General features: G+C 41.2%; 1 protein-coding gene across 2 annotated transcripts in view; it reads right to left on the bottom strand.

Moving 5' to 3' along the window:
* Positions 1-20,000, bottom strand: part of CSNK1G3 (casein kinase 1 gamma 3) — a 141,765-nt gene extending 121,765 nt beyond the window's left edge. For both annotated transcript variants that reach the window (XM_065406893.1, XM_065406894.1), the window contains exons 1-2: positions 19,960-20,000; positions 8,621-8,696 (exon numbers count right to left, since the gene is read on the bottom strand). The gene's annotated coding sequence lies outside the window, so the exon portion shown is untranslated. The remainder of the gene's footprint in view (positions 1-8,620; positions 8,697-19,959) is intronic.
* Positions 20,001-20,629: the final 629 nt, after the last annotated feature.

Here is a 20,629-nt window from a genome sequence, read left to right as displayed (position 1 = left end):
ACTGGAGAAATGCCTCAAACACAATCAACAAATTCAATCCAACACCCCCACTAGATAGGCTATGTAAACTCTATTGCAGGGGTAGGCAACCTATGGCACGTGTGCCGAAGGCGGCACGCAAGCTGATTTTCAGTGGCACTCACACTGCCTGGGTCCTGGCCATCGGTCCAGGGGGCTCTGCATTTTAATTTAATTTTAAATGAAGCTTCTTAAACATTTTAAAAACCTTATTTACTTTACATACAACAATAGTTTAGTTATATATTATAGACTTATAGAAAGAGACCTTCTAAAAACGTTAAAATGTATGACTGGCACGCGAAACCTTAAATTAGAGTGAATAAATAAAGACTTGGCACACCACTTCTGAAAGGTTGCCGACCCCTGCTCTATTGCCTAAACAAAGTATGTGCCAAGCAGGGCCGGCTCTAGGCACCAGCAAAACAAGCTGGTGCTTGGGGCGGCACATTTTTAGGGGCGGCATGGCCGGCGCCAGAATGCCGCCCCTAAAAATGTGCCCCGGCCGCCCTAGCTCACCTCTGCTGCTGCTGCCGCTCGCGCACCGCTACTCGCCCTCCCTCCCAGGCTTGAGAACCTGGGAGGGAGGGGGAGAAGCGGCGCCCGCGCCGCGGCCACTCGGAGTCTCCCCCTCCCTCCCAGGCTCTCAAACCTGGGAGGGATGGGGAGATCCCGAGCGGCCGCGGCGCGCGAAACAGTTGTTTCGCGCGCTGCTGCTCTCCCTCCCAGGCTTGAGAGCCTGGGGGGAGGAGGCAGGGCTGGGGATTTGGGGAAGGGGCGGAGTTGAGGCGGGGCCGGGGGTGGGGTAATTAAAAAACGGGGGGGGGGGGGCAGCAAAAATTGTTTTTGCTTTGGGCGGCAAAAATCCTAGAGCCAGCCCTGGTGCCAAGCACTTGTCATAGACAAAGGAAAGAATGATTACTTACCCTACAGTAAACTGTGGTTCTTTGAGATATTTTAGTCACTGCGGGCACGCAATTGCCTCACGCCACGGAGCTCAATCTTTTGCACAGCCATGTCCGTCAGGGTCACGCATACACCTGTGCCTCCTCATGCTCCCATGCACAAGCATAAAGGGTGGAGTGGCCACAACTGTCCCTCAGTTTCCTCATAATTCAAAGTCAATGTTAGCTGAGGACTCCAAACGTGGGTCTGGAGGGTTACAATATCCACACTAACTACATCTCCATCTCCAAGAACCACAGTTACTGTAGGGTAAAAGTAACCATTCTCTTCTTCAAGCATGTGTCAGTGTGGGTCCCACTGTAGATGACTGGCAAGCAGTGTCCTCTTCAGTATGGCAGTAATGTGGAGTACCAGCTGCATCAGAGACCTGAGCACTGTTCTCCCAAATCTAGCATCAGATCTAGCAGCCAAGTCCAGTGCTTTACAAGTGTGAGCAGTTTTCTCCACGTCACAGCCCTGCAGATTTTGGAAACACACTGAGGAGGTTGCTTGGACTCTGGTTGAATAAGCTTTGATCATCAATAAGGGTGGTACCTCTCAAGTGTTACCATCCCTGAATCTGAAGTGGCATATGTATTTGTTGAGTCTCCTCAGATATAGAATAAGACAAAGTGCCCCTTTCTTCTCTGGAAGAGGAAACAATTGGAGAAGAAATCCTTGCCCTCTATTGAGAATCTTCTTCAATTCCTCCAAGATTGAGCTACAAGGCTACTTTTTGTAAAAGGCTCTTATGAGAAGGATCCTTAAAAAGAGATGGGGGGGGCAGTAGGGTTTAGGGGTATGGAAAGGAATTGGATGGCGTAGCCATGGGTAACAATGTCTAGTACCCATTTGTTAGCCAAAATCTCTGCCCCAAGTCCAATAGAAGAGGGGGAAAAAGTTTCCAAAAAGTCAACTGTAGGATCCTGGTCTTAGCATGGCTCCTGACAGTCACAGGAAACCTACTGAGTCTGAAATAGAATTGTGTGTACATGGATGACTGACACCTTTCTAGAGTACCGTAGTCACTGCCTCCAGGATGGTTAGTCTGAATAACGAGTCTGGGGGGAAAATAGTGTTCTCTGCCTCTGAGGGGACTGTTACCAGAATGGAAGAATGGGTTCCATCCCCTTGAACAGCATATCTTTGGTGGTCACCTGGACCTTCTTAGGGATGTATCACACCTGTAGCCAAGATGCCCAGACCATCAAGATAGCATGGCAGGCCAGAGTTTAAACCCCCAAGACTTAGCGTCTGCCTTTAAGGATTGTACTACTTTACCTTGCCGTACAGGAGGTTTCCCCGTTTTCTCTCTTCTATTACTTTTTTTGGGGGGGGGGGGGGGGAGGAGAACATTCAACTAAAAAGAAGTACAGAAGTGCAGAGTATTTCTTCAGGCAAAATTGGAGCTTGGACAAACACCTGTGAGAGTCAAGCACAGCCCAGGTTCTGTCCCACTACCACAAGAAGAACAGGGGTTCTCAGACTTTTGTACTGGTGACCCCTTTTCACACAGCAAGTCTCTGAGTGCGACCCTCCCTTATACACTAAAAACACTTTTTAATATATTTAACACCATTATAAATGCTGGAGGCAAAGTGGGGCTTGGGGTGGAGGGTGACAGCCAGCGACCCCTTGAGGGGTCCCAACCCCCAGTTTGAGAACCCCTGAGTAAGAAGGTATTGAAGAAGGGTGCAGCCACTCTGCAATTTATGCTTTCACACTGGAGCATTAAAGGAAAAACTATGCTAAAGATTCTGAGCTCATGTGTATGAGGCACATGCACATCTGCAGTGGGATCCATACAGAAACACACAGAAACTTTGATACATGATAGTCATGGAACCTTCACACACACACACACAAAATTGATCTGTTTGAATATATTCAAAGTAATTTTAAAATGTATTTCCTTAAACTAGCATAACCTCATCTTGGTATTTCTTGATACTGGAGTGCCTACCTCAATCACCAGCTGTGCTTAGCACATAGCATTATTAATCCAGAGAGACAGATTTTGCAGCTGAGTAGCATGGGCAGGGCACGAAAAGTGAGCAGAGATGTGTGGGGAGCACGACTGGCACATGAGATAGTGGAGGACAGGGCCATGGGGACTCCAGTGGCTGTGTTAAAGACAATGGGAGTATAGATGAAGTCCAGTAAGTAACATTTCCAAGACTAAGGTGGGAAATTCATTTTAACTATTTAATTAAGGCTTTTTAACAGGGTGCATATTTGTATGAAGAGCCTTAATCCTGAACATCTGCTTCATAGCTAGACATGTGTAGCCACCACCAACAGCAATATTTTCTCTCTTTCAGTGGAACAGGTTCTGGATTCTAGTCTTTGAGGCTAGCAGGGATGTACAGAATGAACCTGCTCTGGGGATGAATCAGGGTTTTGTTGTGAAGGGGAGTCTCATTTGTAGGACCCCTGGCTTTATTTGTTGCAGAAGCTGGCAAGTATGTACTGATTTAGGCAGAGGACTGCAGGAAGAAAAAGGACGGCCATTCAATGATGCCCTGGAGAACTGCATTCTAACCCTGCTTGTGTCAGAGAGTTCCTATGTGATGCTAGTCAAGTCATTCAAATCAAAATTTTCACAGGTAATCACTAACTGTGAGTTCTATATTTTCTAGGTGCTTCACTTGAGACACAGGGGTCTGATTTTCAGAAGTGCTGAGCACTCAGAGGTAAACGAAGTCAACAGGAACTATGCTTTGAACATTGGAAGAGCTACATAATACTAACACTCTGAAAAATGAGGTCCTCGCAGTCTCAAATTGGCTACGCAAAATGAGTGGATTCTTTTGACTGCCATCTCCGTGCCTCAGTTTCCCCATCTGTAAAATGGGGATAATACCTTCCCCCCTCTTCTCACAAGGTGACTATGAAAATAAATTAATATTTGTGAAACAGTCACAAACTCTAATGAGTATAACAGAAAAGCCCATGAGGAAATTAATAATTCTGTCTTCAGAGCAGGGGATAAATAACATAAATAAATAAGGCCTAGGGCCACACATTGAAGAATTAGGAAAAACAGAATATTTAATAGCTGCTTATTAAATGAGTACCATCCATCCAGTGCACTGAATGTGGTATGGTCCTGTGGACAAAACAGTATATCATGTAATCAGAGACTATGTCATAATACACGTGCACCAAGGGACTGAATTGAAGTTGCACTGGCAACCTCTATTCTGGAATTTCCTAACTTTTGAGTGCCTGACTTTGCAACCTCAATAATGGTTTTAATGCAGGAGTTCCCCCCCCCCCCCCCCCCAACCCATAATTGTATACAGATGAGTAATATGTGTGGAACTAAATATGGACACCTCTCTAACCGGAGTTTTACATCAATGCCACATAATTTAATGGGGTCAAGTGCAAACTCAGTGGGACGGAGGCTGGAAACGGAGCATAATGCTTTGCACACTGAGAGTTAAGGAAAAGTTATCAAAATAATGCCTCAACTTCACAATTAATGACTATCTAACCTAAAGTATAATAGTGTAAGAATAGTATGACCTTAGCTCAAACTAAACTGAAATCTTATTAAAAAGTTAATAATTATTGAATAAGTAGTATTACATATTTTAACTATAACTTTCTAAACTAGAGTCAAAATATATCAAGATAAGCTTCTAAGAATGGTACAGTGATGTTCTTTGTACAATAAAGGCCACTCAACATGAGAATTGGGCTACATTTACAAGTTTTCTGCGGTTGCCTAGAAGCCTACATCCCGTTTTCAAAAGTGACTTAGGCATTTTTGAAGATTTGACCCTTAATCTACTAATGAGGACTCAACCATATAGGACACTGAATAAATCTATTTATCAGATGTGAATGCATTTTCAGTTGGTATACTTTATCATCATATTCAATTAACATGTCTATCAAGCATTTACATAAGGGTTTTGAGTATACAACATTTGAAGTACATTTCTGTTTGAGGGATATACAATATTTAGGTACAATATCCAATAAAGCTACATTAATGACAATGATGACATTACAGTAAATGAAGAATTTTAAAATGGGCAGAATTTTCATGAGATTATGCTACTTACATATTTTAATAAAAAAATTTCACAAGTCTCATTCCAACACTCATATTGTGGTACTTTACATGCCAGTATATTTGATCTATCATTATACAACTTCACCACATTTCAATTAGTACTAACCTACACTACAGCAACATTTTCATAATAAAAAGAGGGCTATTGTAAGACTTCTCTGATTGCACTGTATTAAGAATAAGTTGTACGTACACACACAATATGCCTTACATATTGTACATTAAGTAGTATATTTACTCACACTGAATATTTTGCCTACAATGAAAAGCAAGAGAGACAAATTAATTTAGTATGGAATTAATAAAGCAACTATAGTCTAAAAATTACACCAAACTTCTGCCAATATTTTTTTTTATTTCCTCCTCCCCCCTCACACAGTTTAACTGAAATTCTAATTGTTTCACTGTTGATATATACTATAGTCTTATATGGGGAATAATTTTGAGAAAGAAAAAAGATTAATGTAAGCATATTAGCATCAGACTTGTTTGTATACAATTTTAAATAGATTTTATTGCATCTTACACTAACTTGATGAAATCTGCTAATTACACATTTTATGCCAAGAGTTAAGAAAAATAGACTGGATTCATTCTAAAACATGCCAGTGAGTTAGTGACACACTTGAAATCACCCTAGGTATTTACAGCATTGTCAACAAAAACAAAACAAATTAGAAGTGGCCAAAGATAGGTGTGATTTCTACGCAGGGGTAAAAATTGCCGTTAGATCAAAGCCTCCTCCTTGCCCATTTTAGGCTGTTTAATATTAACTTTGTCAGAGGAGACAGCAGGAGAAAACCATTTCTGAAGACAACCATTACATTTCAGAAATCATTGGAACATACAAGAGAAACATTCTGAATAGTGCCTATCATTACATTGCTTCTAAAACCTGTTACCATAGCTGTGAGCAGGTCGGACTTCCAAACATGTTCCAGTTCCAAATACTACCAAGACTTTTTAAAGTACACTCTTATATACATATATTCTAGTTATCAATACAGCAAGGGAAAACAGATTGTGAAAGTTGAATTTAATAGATAGGCTTATTTGAAACAGTCTGGCTCAGTCTTCAGAATGTGAAGAAATACATTAGAAAGACTTTTGAAGCTGATTGTTTTAACAGGAACTTCTCTAAAACAGGTTTCAGAGTAGCAGCCGTGTTAGTCTGTATCTGCAAAAAGAACAGGAGTACTTGTGGCACCTTAGAGACTAACAAATTTATTTGAGCATAAGCTTTCGTGGGCTACAGCCACTCGTTGCATCCGAAGAAGTGGGCTGTAGCCCACGAAAGCTTATGCTCAAATAAATTTGTTAGTCTCTAAGGTGCCACAAGTACTCCTGTTCTTTTTTTCTCTAAAACAGTGAGTTTAGAGCAGCGGTCCTCAAACTTTTGAGGGTCGCACCCCTGCACCCTCCATCCTCATCCCCCTCTCCCCCGGAGCCAGGAGCGGAGGCAAGAGGGGGTACAGACAGGGGTAAGGAGACCAAGCCAGGGGCCGAGGAAGGAGCAGAGCTGCAGCCAGGCTGCAGAAGGGGCCGGCAGCCGGGCCCACAACCAGGTGCAGCTCTGCTCCGGGCCTCACCCCCAGCCCAGGAACGGAGCCACGGTCCAGGCTGGGAGCTGGCGGGGGGCTGGGTGCAGAGCCACGCCGAGGCTGGAGATGGGGTCAGGCACAGGGCTGGGAGCTGGGGACGCAGCTGGGGGCAGGACTGGAGCAGAGCTAGGGGTGGGGAGGGGCTGAGTGGTGCTCCCTTCCCACCCCCTGTGGGAGCTGGCCTGGGCCCCGCCACCCCCCCTCCCAAATATTTCCTCCACACACCCCCTACACGGGCACGCGCCCCACAGTTTGGGGACCTCTGGTTTAGAGGGAGAAGATGAACAGTTAAGGAAAGGTAAGCAGCAGTACTCCAAATGAAATCCTGGCTACAATGAAAATGAAGTTTTGCCACCCATTTCAATTAGGCCAGGATTTCATTCTACACCATTAGGAAGCAGAAAATTCACTGTTTCACCTTAGTATCTTGTTAGCGGTATTGTATAGTATAATATATATCCGTGTGTGTCAAGCTATTTAAATCAGTCCACCCTGGTTAATAGAGCTCTGAATTTTTTTCAAGTGATTTTTCTGAATTCAGAGCAACTCACAATGGACTATAGCCTGCAAAAGATTATGACAGATAATACAAACACATTACATTAATGAAGTTTAACTGGCAAAAGGAAAAAAGTTGTGAGGAACACAAACATAGGTCTAATATCCAACAGCAGAAAAGACTATTTTTGCTTTTAAAAAGTGTCAAATGTCAATTATTTATAAGTGAATAAACAGGATAGTCAGAAATTCTACTCTAAAAATTATGCCAAAGACAAACTTTGTTCAGCCAGAGAGATCAAGAAAATATTCCTCTTTAAGTAAATGAGTCAGCTAATTTAATTATTTTTCTGACTCTACCACCATTTTCTGCCTGTTGGTAGAAAAATTCTTATTTGTGAAACAAGCACACACACACACAAAAAAAAGGCCAAGGGGGTTCAAAGGAATGACTAGAAAAAGACTGTGTGCACTTACAGCTACCAAAATTAGTGCAATTCTAACCAACCCTTGTTGGAATAGCTGTCTCTCAATAAAGAAGTTCCCCGTATCAATATCTGAACACTTTAGATTTCAGCCTTAAAAAAAATATTAACATGAAGATTCAAAAGTGGGACCACATACAGAGACACTACAGCATGCTAGTCAGATATGCCTTTTTACAACTAACAGCCACAATCCCCAAGGCAACAGACAAGTAACTTTATACTCAAAGATAAATATATTGGTGAAAATTTGGATGCCCTTTCACAATCTGATCAGCAGTTAGATAGCATATAACTTACTAATTTTTTTGTTAATGCAGTCACTATTCACAGAATTGTAAGAATCACATGTTTAAACTTGTAGGATATTTAGTGAGCAAAATGATTACTAAATATTTTGCTAAAATATAACATTAAAATAAATTATTCTCGTGATCTAGTGTATATATAGGACACACACTTCCATTGAAATACTTTTAAACGGTATTTCAATGGAATGTATAGCAATAAATCAAAAAATAATAGATCAGCAACTACAAGTTTTAGTTTTCAAAAAATTATCTCAATTATGTGGCAATTTATGGGCTTGACACGTTTCGTTTGTTGATTCAACATATGTTACCGGTTACAAAATTCAATTATATAGACAACTATTACTGCTTGCTCTTAACAGTATTTACATAAGCTAAAACAACTAGTACCTTGATAGGATTCCTACTGCAGAGACACAGGAAGTTCTTTTAATATTTAACAATGATAGTATTACTGTTAGAAAGGAAGACACCCAGCCCTCTTATGTAAGCCTCTTCTTTCTGGTCTTGAGTGTAATGTTGCACTTTCCTATACCATACAATTTCCATCTAATCTGAAGTAAACAGCATATTTGGGGTGTTTGTTGCCAAGAACCCTCTCTCTAACAAATTGTGGATCATGTCTCCCTCACATACATAATGTGGTAAGTATTAGAATTCACAAATCACACTTACCCAAGAAAGCAGTACACTGATCATGGCAATGCCTTTTCTTCACCATAATGTTCTCGTTTTAGATGTAAACAGCATGCTAAAAGTAAAGAAATACACATGTAATATTGGCACTCATTCATGCATGTAAACATTTCTGATGCTTTACTCAGATTTTATACAAATTAAAGATTTAGTACTGTTGTTTTTCTAAATCAAAGTAGAAAGCAGGCTTCTATTAATATTGTAAGTGTGAGTGTGTCCTATATATACAAGAAGCCTTCTAAACATAAAGGAAGTCATACCCTTCACCAACTAAGCGTACCAACTAAAATGACTGAGATTAAGAGAGGGTAAAGGGATAATTCATACAAGCAAGATGATTACTATAGTATGGAAGTGTCTTATAAATTACATTTGCTACTTTGTTTGTTTGTTTTGCTGGATTTGCTACACAATTCATCCCACTCTTCTGCCACCACAGCAATTTCCCATTAGGTTTTTTACTCTCCTTCTACATAAACAAGCAGCTCATCCAAATAAAAACAGATAACTTGATTAATTTGTTTCTTGTAGACATCATAAAAAAAGAGAGGGATTTAAATGAGAGGCAATTGCTTTGTCCACCAGCTCAGGAAAAGCATTCTAAAATTAGGGAGCAGTATGAAGGCAAAAAAAAAAGGCATCACTGGTGAAGTGGAAAGGGCAGGGCAATGACATTATACAAGACAAAGAGTTGAGTAATGAGGGGGCCCTGAATATAAACAAAACAAAGTTTAAGTTTGATCCCAATGAGAGGAGCCAGGAGAGATTCCAACAGCAGGGTTATAGTCAGGATACTGCACAAAAAAGATGGATCTTAACAGCTACAATTTGTATTGACTTGAGGTAGGGAGGTGAAATGGGCATCAGGGAGGCCAGTAATCAAGAAGGGAGATGACAATGGCCTGTAAGAAACGTTCTAGCTATTTGCCAGAAAGATAATGTTCCTATGTTCTCAAGAGTTGTAAGGGGAGAAACAGCAAATTCCGACACTGCCTGGAAGATGAGGCATAGGGCAGGGAAGACAGTAAGAGAGGAGACAAATATGATGCCCCAGTAGCAGGCCTAAGTTGATGGTAAGTGCATTGATGTATTCAAAGTGACAAAGAACAGGAAAGGAGAGAGAAGAATCAGGAATTCAGTTTTAGCCATGTTAAGGTTAAGTTATTGGTCTCTGGCAACAGAACTACATGTAATACACAAAATCATTTTTAAAGTTTAAACATAATTAAACTTAAGAAAACTTGCATTAATTCCCTTCCTAAAACATTTTGTATGGATTTAATATCATCATCAAGAAGCAGTATGAGGGTCACTTCAGTGTCTATCACAACCAGTACATGGAGGAAAATGAACTTCCATTGCTGCCCCATGGCAGGTCTCAATTAAGTATCAATGTTTTAAGGGCATGTTGCTAGTGGACCATATCAGTTAAGTACACAGTAAAACATTCTGAGACATAGCTATAATTAGTTATTACAGTACAGTCCTTTAAACAAAAGCAAAAAGGTATTATAACACAGTCAATCACAATTTTCATTAAAATATAGTTTTAGACCCTACTGAAAGCCGTCATAGAACCACAGAGAATGCAGTATCTCCAATTGTCAAAAAACCTCCCTTTGTGCAGTGACACCATTGTAAAGTGGTGATATACAAGCCTATTTACATGTCTTTCTATGAATGGTCTATTTCTTTCCATTTCTGAGTCAGTCTCTCTCAAGACAGCTTTAAAATATTTTCATACCCAAATAATTTCCATATAAATCCATAAAATGCATCTGAGAAAAAAATTCTATACCCATATTCATGTAAACCTTCATTTACATGAATATGGGTATAGATTAGGAAACCATGTGCCTCTAGAACACTGGATTCCATGCTGCAATACAAGGATATTCTCTAGTTATGTATTATGTATGTGAGGAAGGGTTACAGGGAGGAAGGTAAAATGAGGTTGCAGGAGCCAGAGGGGGGAACAGAGGAGGAGTGGGACACAAGCCTGATGAGGCAGCAGGGGAGAAAGGAGCTGGTGGGAGGGTCTAATTAATAGCAGAAGTGCAAGAGGGGCAAGAGCAGAGGGAGGACATTGACACGCTAGAAGCACAGAGGCATAAGGGCCTATAACCACTAAAGCACAATGCCACAGGACCTAAGGTTGAATCCAGGAGTCTTCAATCTCTACATTACTTTGCTGTCAGGAAATAGCTGTGAAACGCACGGCAAAGTGTGTTTTGTCCCCCTCTAGTAACTGGTCCACATAGAGGATAACAGCTTTACAGTGCTGCCAGTTACTAAATTAGCTCAAGTGACAGCAGTCTGTGCTGTGGATCTAAATGTCTGAACACTGTCAAAGGCCGAAGATGGAGCCAAAACCACATGATGGATTTTTTGCAGTTAAATTTTAACTTAGGAAACTATAATAAAAGATTAAGGGTGAAAAGTCAAGCACTCAGAAGTTTGAAAATGCCAGACTTAAGGTGTACTGTATCTGTGGAAAATGGCACTGCAGCCTCTTTTCTTGGTCTTGATGACTTCCATATCAAATTTGCTTAGTTAACAGGTAAAAAGATGTTTTCCTCTGGCAGACAGTTCTGAAAATTCAGCCTGAAAGTTGAAATTCCAGCTGTGCTATTTCTGCATCACCACAAGTAACAGATTCTACTAGATAAATTCTGCCCTCTCTTATACCTTGTGCAACCCAACTGACTTAATGGGGTTGTACAGGTGAGAGGGCAGAGGTCCCTGCAAATCAAACTTAGTAAACAATTCATTTATAGATGCACTAATCAAAGCAGAATCCTGACATTTCCCATAGCTCTATTAGCCGTGAAGGATAAGGATTAAAAAGATAGTGAAAACTTCATATTCTAGTTATAAAAATTAGATACGACAATATCTAAATCGCAAAAGTGACCTTACTAAACAGATCTATTGTCACTTCAGAGCAAAACTACACTAAGTTGAAGTATTATACCCACTACAGATAACTCAAATTATTTTTGTCAAAAACATGGATATAAATCACCCAAGAATATGGTGACCTACAAGCAGACCACCATTTAAAAGTGTTCTTAAATTTCTGCAAATCAAAAGAAATAACTCTCAGTTACTGTACATGATGAATAACCCAAACAAAACACAGTGAAAGGAACATTCAGCACAGAGTGATTTAAATGCTCACAATTTCCCCAATTATGTGTCATGGACATGCATCTTCACTGTTATTACTCCTCCTTGGTACACCACCCCACTTGCTTGCATACATGTCATTGTATAGTAGATGAGTATGTAGGTAGTCTATAGAAATATCATGAAGGTAATATTTTCATAGTGAGTGCTGCAAGAGTTAAGATTTTTTTAACCTTCTCATCTTTTTACGTGTGTGTGTGTGTGTGTGTGTGTGTGTGTGTGTGTGTGTGTGTGTTATATATAGTATTGAAAACTAAAACTAAATAAACAATAAGGCAAAACAGGCAATGAGCAATAAGATAATCACAGGAGAGCAGAGGTAAGGTTATGATGCAATAGTCTTCAATTACATAATCACACAGTATTTCATAACTCCCATTCAATGCTCTGGTGGCATATACAATCTTTAAAAGCTAAACAATTGCATGGAGTGCCAATGTCCACAAACGTCCAAATATTCTACATCACCAACAAGGAAAAAGAAATACTCTCCCATCCACCCAACATGCTCTTTTCTAGCAAAAACAATACTCAGCTTTTAGCAACACTAGTCAATTTTACAACCCTGGGGAGTTTCTATACAACAACGAGAATGGCAGATTCCTATCCTCTTGTGAATCCTCAATGAAGTCAATGGGGTTCATGCAAGAACAAAGCTTCACCCCTGCAGTCAATTTCAGGATTGGGGTCTAACTGTTGGCAGAAAAGCTGGTGGTTGAACCACCAAGAGAAGCTTACATTATATTACAGGGAATAACACAATAGCCCACCCAGAACCAACATCTTTAGGCCATGTCTAGACCAGAAAAATAGATAATGTCTTTAAAAAAATTAGCTAAAATATGTTAAATGCCAATGCAGACTAGGTGAAGCCTAGGGCTGACCTTGACTAGTAACATTTTTAAAATGTTTAAAGCCTGTCTATACTAGTGTTTAAAAAACATGGTTGCCTAAATGTGTTGGCAAACAACATTTTTAGTCCATACATAGCTTTAGACAGTTGCTACTGCAGCGTTAGAACTTTGATTTTGCACAAGAGTATGGATCCAATAACGGAGAAAACTTTTAGTGAATAACTTCAGAGAATACTAATATTTCTTCAAATTTGCAGATCACCTTTAGCATAAAGGTTACTTGATCCTTCTTTTATCCTTGCTAATGCACTTTCAGTTTAAACTTGAATAAAATACTATTAAAAACATTAAGACTGAAAAACAAAACACTGCAGAATCAGAAAGTGATTAAATTGAAACGAAACATGTAAACTTAACTGCTCCCTTGGGCATAAGCATTACCATATAGTTTAATTACATGATAACATACTACTACTCCTCATACTACTATAATACACAATTTTCCTATAACTTTACAGCATCTAGTAATATGAGAATTGGAGAAGCCAATGAAATTGAAACTAGTTTCACACAGTAAATTTTAATTTATCCCGAGTAAACACGTTTCAACATTTCTCTTCTACAGACTTCCAGGAGCCTTCCCTCAGCACCTTCCCAGGTGCATGTGGAATTAAGCGCCTCCTGAACAGGCCTTGTTTCAGGTAATGGGCACTTCAGTGCACTTTTTAAATATAAATCTACCTCAGCTATGCATACAAGTGCACCACTTCCTCTCAGATCATTAGGAGCTTACTGAGAAAATCCCTTTCACAACCTAACAGCCATTTTCACCATATGCCTGCGAAATCAAACCAAATTTCCATATGAAAACAGACTTGTCAATTACAGCATCAATGCCAAATTTAAACTTTTTAATCCAGACTGTAGAGCTGTTCAAAACCACATCATCGGATTGTTTATTATAAGGAAATGGGGGAGGGATAGTTCAGTGGTTTGAGCATTGGCCTGCTAAACCCAGGGTTGTGAGTTCAATCCTTGAGGGGGGCCACTTAGGGATCTGGGCAAAATTGGTCCTGCTAGTGAAGGCAGGGGGCTGGACTCGATGACCTTTCGGGGTCCCTTCCAGCTCTATGAGATAGGTATATCTCCATATATTATTAGTATTTGGCTCTTGCTATCCTAACTGAAAGATCTATGAAGCATTTTTGCTCAAGCTTATTATGAGAATTTCCGTGCAGTCACAGGCCAACTCTGGGAAATTTCAACACAATAGATGAAAGCTTCAGAATTAAAATTAATTGAAAACAGAATTTAGAATTGAGATGCTTAATTATGTAAGCAGTTACTGCTTTCTAACAACTTTTGTGATGAGACCAAACTATCACAAAGGAGTTCTAAAATCAGGGCCAGTCACCTTAACTCATCCTACTACATCTACATGCAACATAGACTCTATATTCTTATGTCACGTCCCTGAACTAAGAATAATTTCCTGTAGTTTGTACAAAAAACCTACAAGTGCACACTTTGGGTCAGATTCTACAAACACTTATGGATAAAAAACAACTTTATTCACAGGAGCAGCCCCATTGAAATCCACTTCCATGAGAAAGTTATTCACCTGAATAAGTACTGCAGGATTAAGCCTTTTTTTAAAAAATTACACACTTCCAAGGCACAGACGATTTCATCTGCCAAACCACATACATTTACATAATTTAATCCAAAATTATGTTTAAATTCCTCCAACATTTAATTGCCAAGCATAGCGTTTTCTAAATATATAATTAGTTCAAATTTTCAGAGATAACATAGACATATTTAATCTATCCTATGCTGCCCTTTGTGCAGAAAAAAATTGTCAGTAAACTATATAATAAAAGAAAGTTTATTTAAACACTGTGAGGTCTGTCAAGAGAAGAAAGTTGCAACCCTTTAACTAAATCAGTAAAATCACTCCTTTAGATTAAACTTGTGCAAATCCCTTTGTGGACATTGTTATTTTAGTTTAGCTTAAACCAATTCCTAATCAATTTAAACTGAGCTGGTTTAAAGCCAAAATAAGTGTGTACACAGACTTTTGCATTAGTTTAAAATCTCATTTTTAGTTAAATCATTGCAACTTTCTTATGTAAAGGTCTAAAGTTAAAATTTAGAAATTTAGAGATCTATCTAAGCCAAACTTTAGTATCCCAATTTGTCATGCCTAATTTTGACATGCCTAATTTTGTCATTTTTATATAAGTATTTTCTGATCATCAATGATAAAGAATTCAGAGGAGACAATGTAACTGTTGCAGCACGGATCAAAGTTAAAACATTAAAGGCCAGCTCCAGCTCCACCACCTCCCTTTTACTCTACACAGCCCTATATCTGAAATATCAGAAGCAACATAAAAACTAGGATCCCAATACACCAAAGCCAATCATTTTCTCCAATGTCAGAAAAGGGACCTCTCTCCCAAACACGTTATAATGTCCAATGCTGAGTGAAAGTTAATGCTGAGTTAGCTAATACTACATAATGGATGCTCCATTTTTCTACAATGGTCACTGTACTACCAGTGTTTAATTCATTACACAGCAAAGCAAATTAAAGTGTCTAGATCATCACATTAAAAAACTATGCTTAAAAAAAACCCAAACGTGCAAAAATCAAACACTCAGGTTAGGAAGTATAAAATGGGAATATTACCAACTTCTACAGTACTTTCTTCACAAGTATGTTGGGAAGAGAAAATCATTACTGTTTGAAATTCTGATACTATGATGAGCATCACAGAGAAGTCCACAAGGAAATTAATAATTCTGTGTTTCGCGTAGGGTTTGGGTGGTCTGAGGTAAATACGACATGGGGCCACACACTTAACTGTGATAACAAAATAATATATTTCTACCCATTCAGTGAGCACCGGCCATCCTAGGTACTGAATGAGATGGATGGATCCTGTGGGGAAAAAATAGCAAATGAGCATGTAATCAAAGATCTTACCATCATGCATATGAACAAGAGGACCAAAACTTAAAAGTTGCATGGGAAACCTTAAATGTTGGCTTTCCCAACTTTTGAGTGCTTGACTTTGCAACCTTGTTGTTCTCTGAATGTATAGTGTCTGGCATTTTGTTTTTCAGTAATTCCTACATTTTTGGGAAGCAATCTGAAAAAAATCCCATCAGTGAATTTATACTGGCTTCTCACATGGATCATCAGCAGTGATGGTACCTTGACAGACCTGTACCAGTTAAGCTAACAGAACAGTTGAAGGGATCACTTCTTGGCTCTATGAGCTAAGATGTGAAAAAATTATCTAAGTTACATCTGCTCTATGACAGACGTGGGTAAACTATGGCCCGCGGGACCGTCCTGCCCGGCCCCTGAGCTCCCGTCCGGGGAGCCTTGTCCCCAGCCCCTCCTCCCCTGCGGTCTCCCCTCCCCGGCAGCCACGCCGCCGCACGGGCCACGCTCTAGCTCACCGCTCCCGCTGGGCAGCGTGGGGAGCGTAGCTGGCTCTGGTCAGGTGTCGCGGCTGCGAGCTCCTGCTGCTGGTAAGGGGGCGGGGAGCAGGGGGGTTGGGTAAGGGAGCGGGGGGTCCTGGGAGGCAGTCAGGGAGGAGGGGGCAGAGGTTCGGGGGGGGGAGCGGTCATGGGATGGGGATCAGGGAGGGTTGGGAGTGGGAGTCCCGGGGGGGACCTGTTGGGGGGGCCTGTCAGGGGGTGGGGATGTGGATAGGGGTCGGGAGGGCAGTCAGGGGACAGGGAGCAGGGGGGGTTGGATAAGGGGGTGGGATCCTGGGGGGGCAGTTAGGGGCGGGGGGTCCCGGGAGGGGGTGGTCAGGAGACGAGGAGCAGAGGGCAGTTGGATAGGGGGTGGGCATCCCGGGGGGGCTGTCAGGGGGCGGGGGTGTGGATAGGGGTTGGGGCAGTCAGGGGACAGGGAGCAGGGGGTTTGGATAGGGGGCGGGGGTCCCGGGAGGGGGCGGTCAGGGGACAAGGAGCGGGGGGGTTGGATGGTTTGGGGGTTCTGAGGGGGGCAGGGCAATCAGAGGGTGGGAAGTGGGAGGGGGCGGATAGGGGGCAGGGGCCAGGCTGTTTGGGGAGGCACAGCCTTTCCTACCTGGCCCTCCATACAGTTGTGCAACCCCGATGTGGCCCTCGGGCCAAAAAGTTTGCCCACCCAGCATATAGGACAGGGGTCGGCAACGTTCGGCACGCGGCTCGCCAGGGTAAGCACCCTGGCGGGCCGGGCCAGTTTTATTTACCTGCTGACGCGGCAGGTTCGGCCGATCGCGGCCCCCACTGGCCGCGGTTCGCCGTCCCGGGCCAATGGGGGCGGCAAGAAGCCGCGGCCAGCACATCGCTCGGCCCGCCAGGGTGCTTACCCTGGCGAGCCGCGTGCCGAACGTTGCCGACCCCTGATATAGGAGATGAGACACCTAGCCAGTATGTTTTACTGCTACTTGCTGTCAGCAGAGGAATACTGGGACTCAAACTGTGGGTTCTAGAGTAGAACCTCAAAGATATGAGCACCAGAGTTACAGACTGACCAGTGAACCAGACACCATGTGAAACTGGAAGTAACCAATCAGGCAGCAGCGGAAACAAAAAAAAATGCAAATACTGTACTGTGCCTGTATTGCATACCCCTCCACCCCCACGCACAGAGTACCCACTTACAGCGAGAAAGTGAAGATGCTGAGATTCGCAGGCAAAGCTGTGAGCCCCTGCTGCCAGCCCAATGCAGCCGGAGCAGGAGCTGCACCGGGGTCTGTGCTGCTTTCCCATAAGCCATGGGTGCTGTTTTCACATACACACCCCGCCCTCGGGGGCGACACTGTTCTCACACACACACACACACACACACCCCGGGAGGGAGACATGTTTTCAAAGGACAGAGTCTCCCTCCTCTCAATTCCAGTGCTCAGTGCCCCAAAGGTCTCCAACACCCTGGAAGCAGTTGCAGAAAACATATTCCTCAGCTCTAGTACCCTGGACTGGGGCATGCCCAATGTATATTGGATCTTTAGAGAATTTAGCTGCCAAACTCTAACAGGCCTCTACTAAGCATGTACAAGTAGCAATATTCTTAAAACTCATCCAACTGTGGGTGGATTTTCATGGAACAGTAAAAGGCACCTCCTAAACCTGGGCCTTTCCATGTCAAGTTTCCAATCCCTGCTTCAAAGCAGGGAGGTGCTAAAACTTCTCAATAAAACAGATGAGAGATTTTTTTTAAAATATTGGCAAAACCATGTACTTTTCCCTAACCTCACTCTCAGAGATAGCTCAATTTGATTTTGCTGAAATTTCAAAAATCAGCCAGAGACCTGGCATGGAAAGTTTGGACTTAAACAGACAAAGCAACTGAAAACAGGCACTGACAATGGAAACTGTTAGGCAATCTTAACTATAGGCATTGACGCTGTGCCTACAAGGAAAGGACCAGCACAAAAAATGTGACTGATACACAACATTACAGGAAAAAAGCTGACAGTGAATTTCAAGTGAACTATAATTATCAGTTTCTGATGATGTCAAACAAGCAGCATGAAAATCAAATGGATCTTGACGTTATAAGAATCTCCAAGATGCGTCTTCAATCATAGCTTACCTATTTTAATTATGTACATGCTACCAACAGCACCAACTCCTTTGCTGAACATCCCAATTGCTATCACAGACTTCCACTCTTGCAGCTCTGACCCCAGACCTTGCAATACTCACTTAAAACATTTCTCTATTATAACCTATTTGCATCAGAATGTCACACTTTGCAGTAGCTCCTACATTTAAACTTTTTTATATTAAAAGATTATGGAAAATAAACCTAATTAACTTTAGTAAAACAGTAAAATGTAAAAGGAATCACTGGCACCAAGTAAGCAAACCAGAATCCTGCTTTATTTTAGCCAATTAGTCACTCGATATATGAGAACCTTCTGAACATTCCATTTCAAAAGAACCCAGCATTACTGATCATGTACTGTTGAAATCAATTGAAATCTTTCCACTGATTTCAGTAGCTTTTCGATCAGGCCCTAAGACAAGCACACAAGTTCTTTGCGGAATCAGTGCCTAAAACAGTTTTCTCGTGTTCTCTCCCTAAAGTGTTAAGAACTTATATTAAACTGAACTACAATAGTAAATATGAACGAAACCTTTTTTTTTTTTTTTTTTTTACACTAACACTCCCAACGTAAACTGAAAGGACAAAATCCTGATCCCACTGAAAACAAAGGGAATTTTGCCACTGGCTTCAATAGGATCAGGATTTCACCCAGAATGTCCACTGATTTTAAGGAAAAACAGGACACAAGTTTAAGTTCAAACTTTGAGATTCAAAAACCAGTTACAACTTTGTACATTTCCTCTATATTTGAGATTAATTAAACCTTGTCACATATTACATCCCTCTTTTTTGACGAACAAAAAACCTCAAATGCAACCTAACAGCTCAGAAGTAGAGACTGAAAGTTTTTTAAGTTCCAAAAGGGTATCACAAGTTACATTTAAAAAATGATAGCTAAGATATTTGCGTAAGTTAAAACTTACAAAAAAGCTTAGGAAGACAGACAATGTTTACCCTACATAGTTTTTACCTCATCTGTTTATGAATTCTTTTATGTTTATTAGTATTATTTATTGTTATACCATACCTGTAAATCCAAGTTGTATTATTTATTATCAAAAGCCATAGAGACACAGATCTTAACCTATCAAGTCTGGAAACAAATACTAAATATAATTATTGTTTGGGATCCTTACTCTCCACTGTGATACACGAGTTTCCAGCCATATCATCAGCTATCAGACCTCAGAACTGCCAAAGGCCCAAGGATAGAATATTTCCAGAACTTAAACCAGCGTAGTTGAATGAGGAAATCTTACATTTGAAGGGAAAGGAAAAGGCATTTTTGCAGCAGATCATTAAAACCAAAAAACTTACACCTGCTTGAAAGCTATTTAGAATATTAGTGACAAATAAGAATGTTTAGTGGTCAGTGCATAGGTGAGGCAGTCAAAGGCACAAAATACACTATCATGCAGGTTCAGCAATTTTTCAGATTTGGTGAGATCTGATGTGGATATCCTCAATATACATGAAAATCAATAATGGCATGGGGTGAAAAAAGTTTCATTTCAGCTTGTCGGCATCTTCGGCCTGGTCTACACTGGGGGGGGGGGGGGAGGGAGGGGTCGATCCAAGATACGCAACTTCAGCTACGAGAATAGCATAGCTGAAGTCGACGTATCTTAGATCGACTTAGATTCACTTACTTCGCATCCTCGTGGCGTGGGATCGACGGCCGCCGCTCCCCCGTCGACTCCGCTTTCACCTCTCGCCATGGTGGAGTTCCGGAGTCGACGGCAGAGCGATCGGGGATCGATCACTACCTGCCGATCCGGCGCGTAGTGTAGACGTACCCTTAATGTGTGACAGCACCATGATTCAGTTATTCAGGTCACCAAATGAGTATCCCATCATATGTTCTATCTATCATTTTTAAGGGTTTTATACAATTATTTAAAAAGCTATTGGTATAAAAAAATAATTCATATCCTTCCTCATGTAAAGTCAAGCTACCTTCATTACCACAAGTTCACTGCACAGACCTCAAAGGAAAAACTTAAAAAACACTAAGTTACTTAAGAACTTTTTCATACATAATATTTTGATTTTATGAAGTGATATTTATTAACCTAAAAGACCAGGAAACAAGTGCCTTATACCCAGGACTGCAAAGCTACAAAATTTGCTACAGAATCTGCCTGTTCCTGAAGCTGTGCAGGAACTTTAAGCTTTCCTTTAAAAAATTATTCTAAGCTTTGCAGTCTTCCAAATATGAAGCACATGAAAACTGTTTCATGGTTGTCTTCCTGAGCCTGCAGACAGCCTGAAGCAGTGGCTCTGAGAGATGTGAATTGCCATCAATCACCTCCAGCTTCT

The sequence above is a fragment of the Emys orbicularis genome, chromosome 6, assembly GCF_028017835.1.
Source record: "Emys orbicularis isolate rEmyOrb1 chromosome 6, rEmyOrb1.hap1, whole genome shotgun sequence".
NCBI classification, from domain to species: domain Eukaryota; kingdom Metazoa; phylum Chordata; order Testudines; family Emydidae; genus Emys; species Emys orbicularis.
Note: the sequence above shows the minus strand (reverse complement) of the source record. Positions and strands in the feature narration are given on the sequence as shown.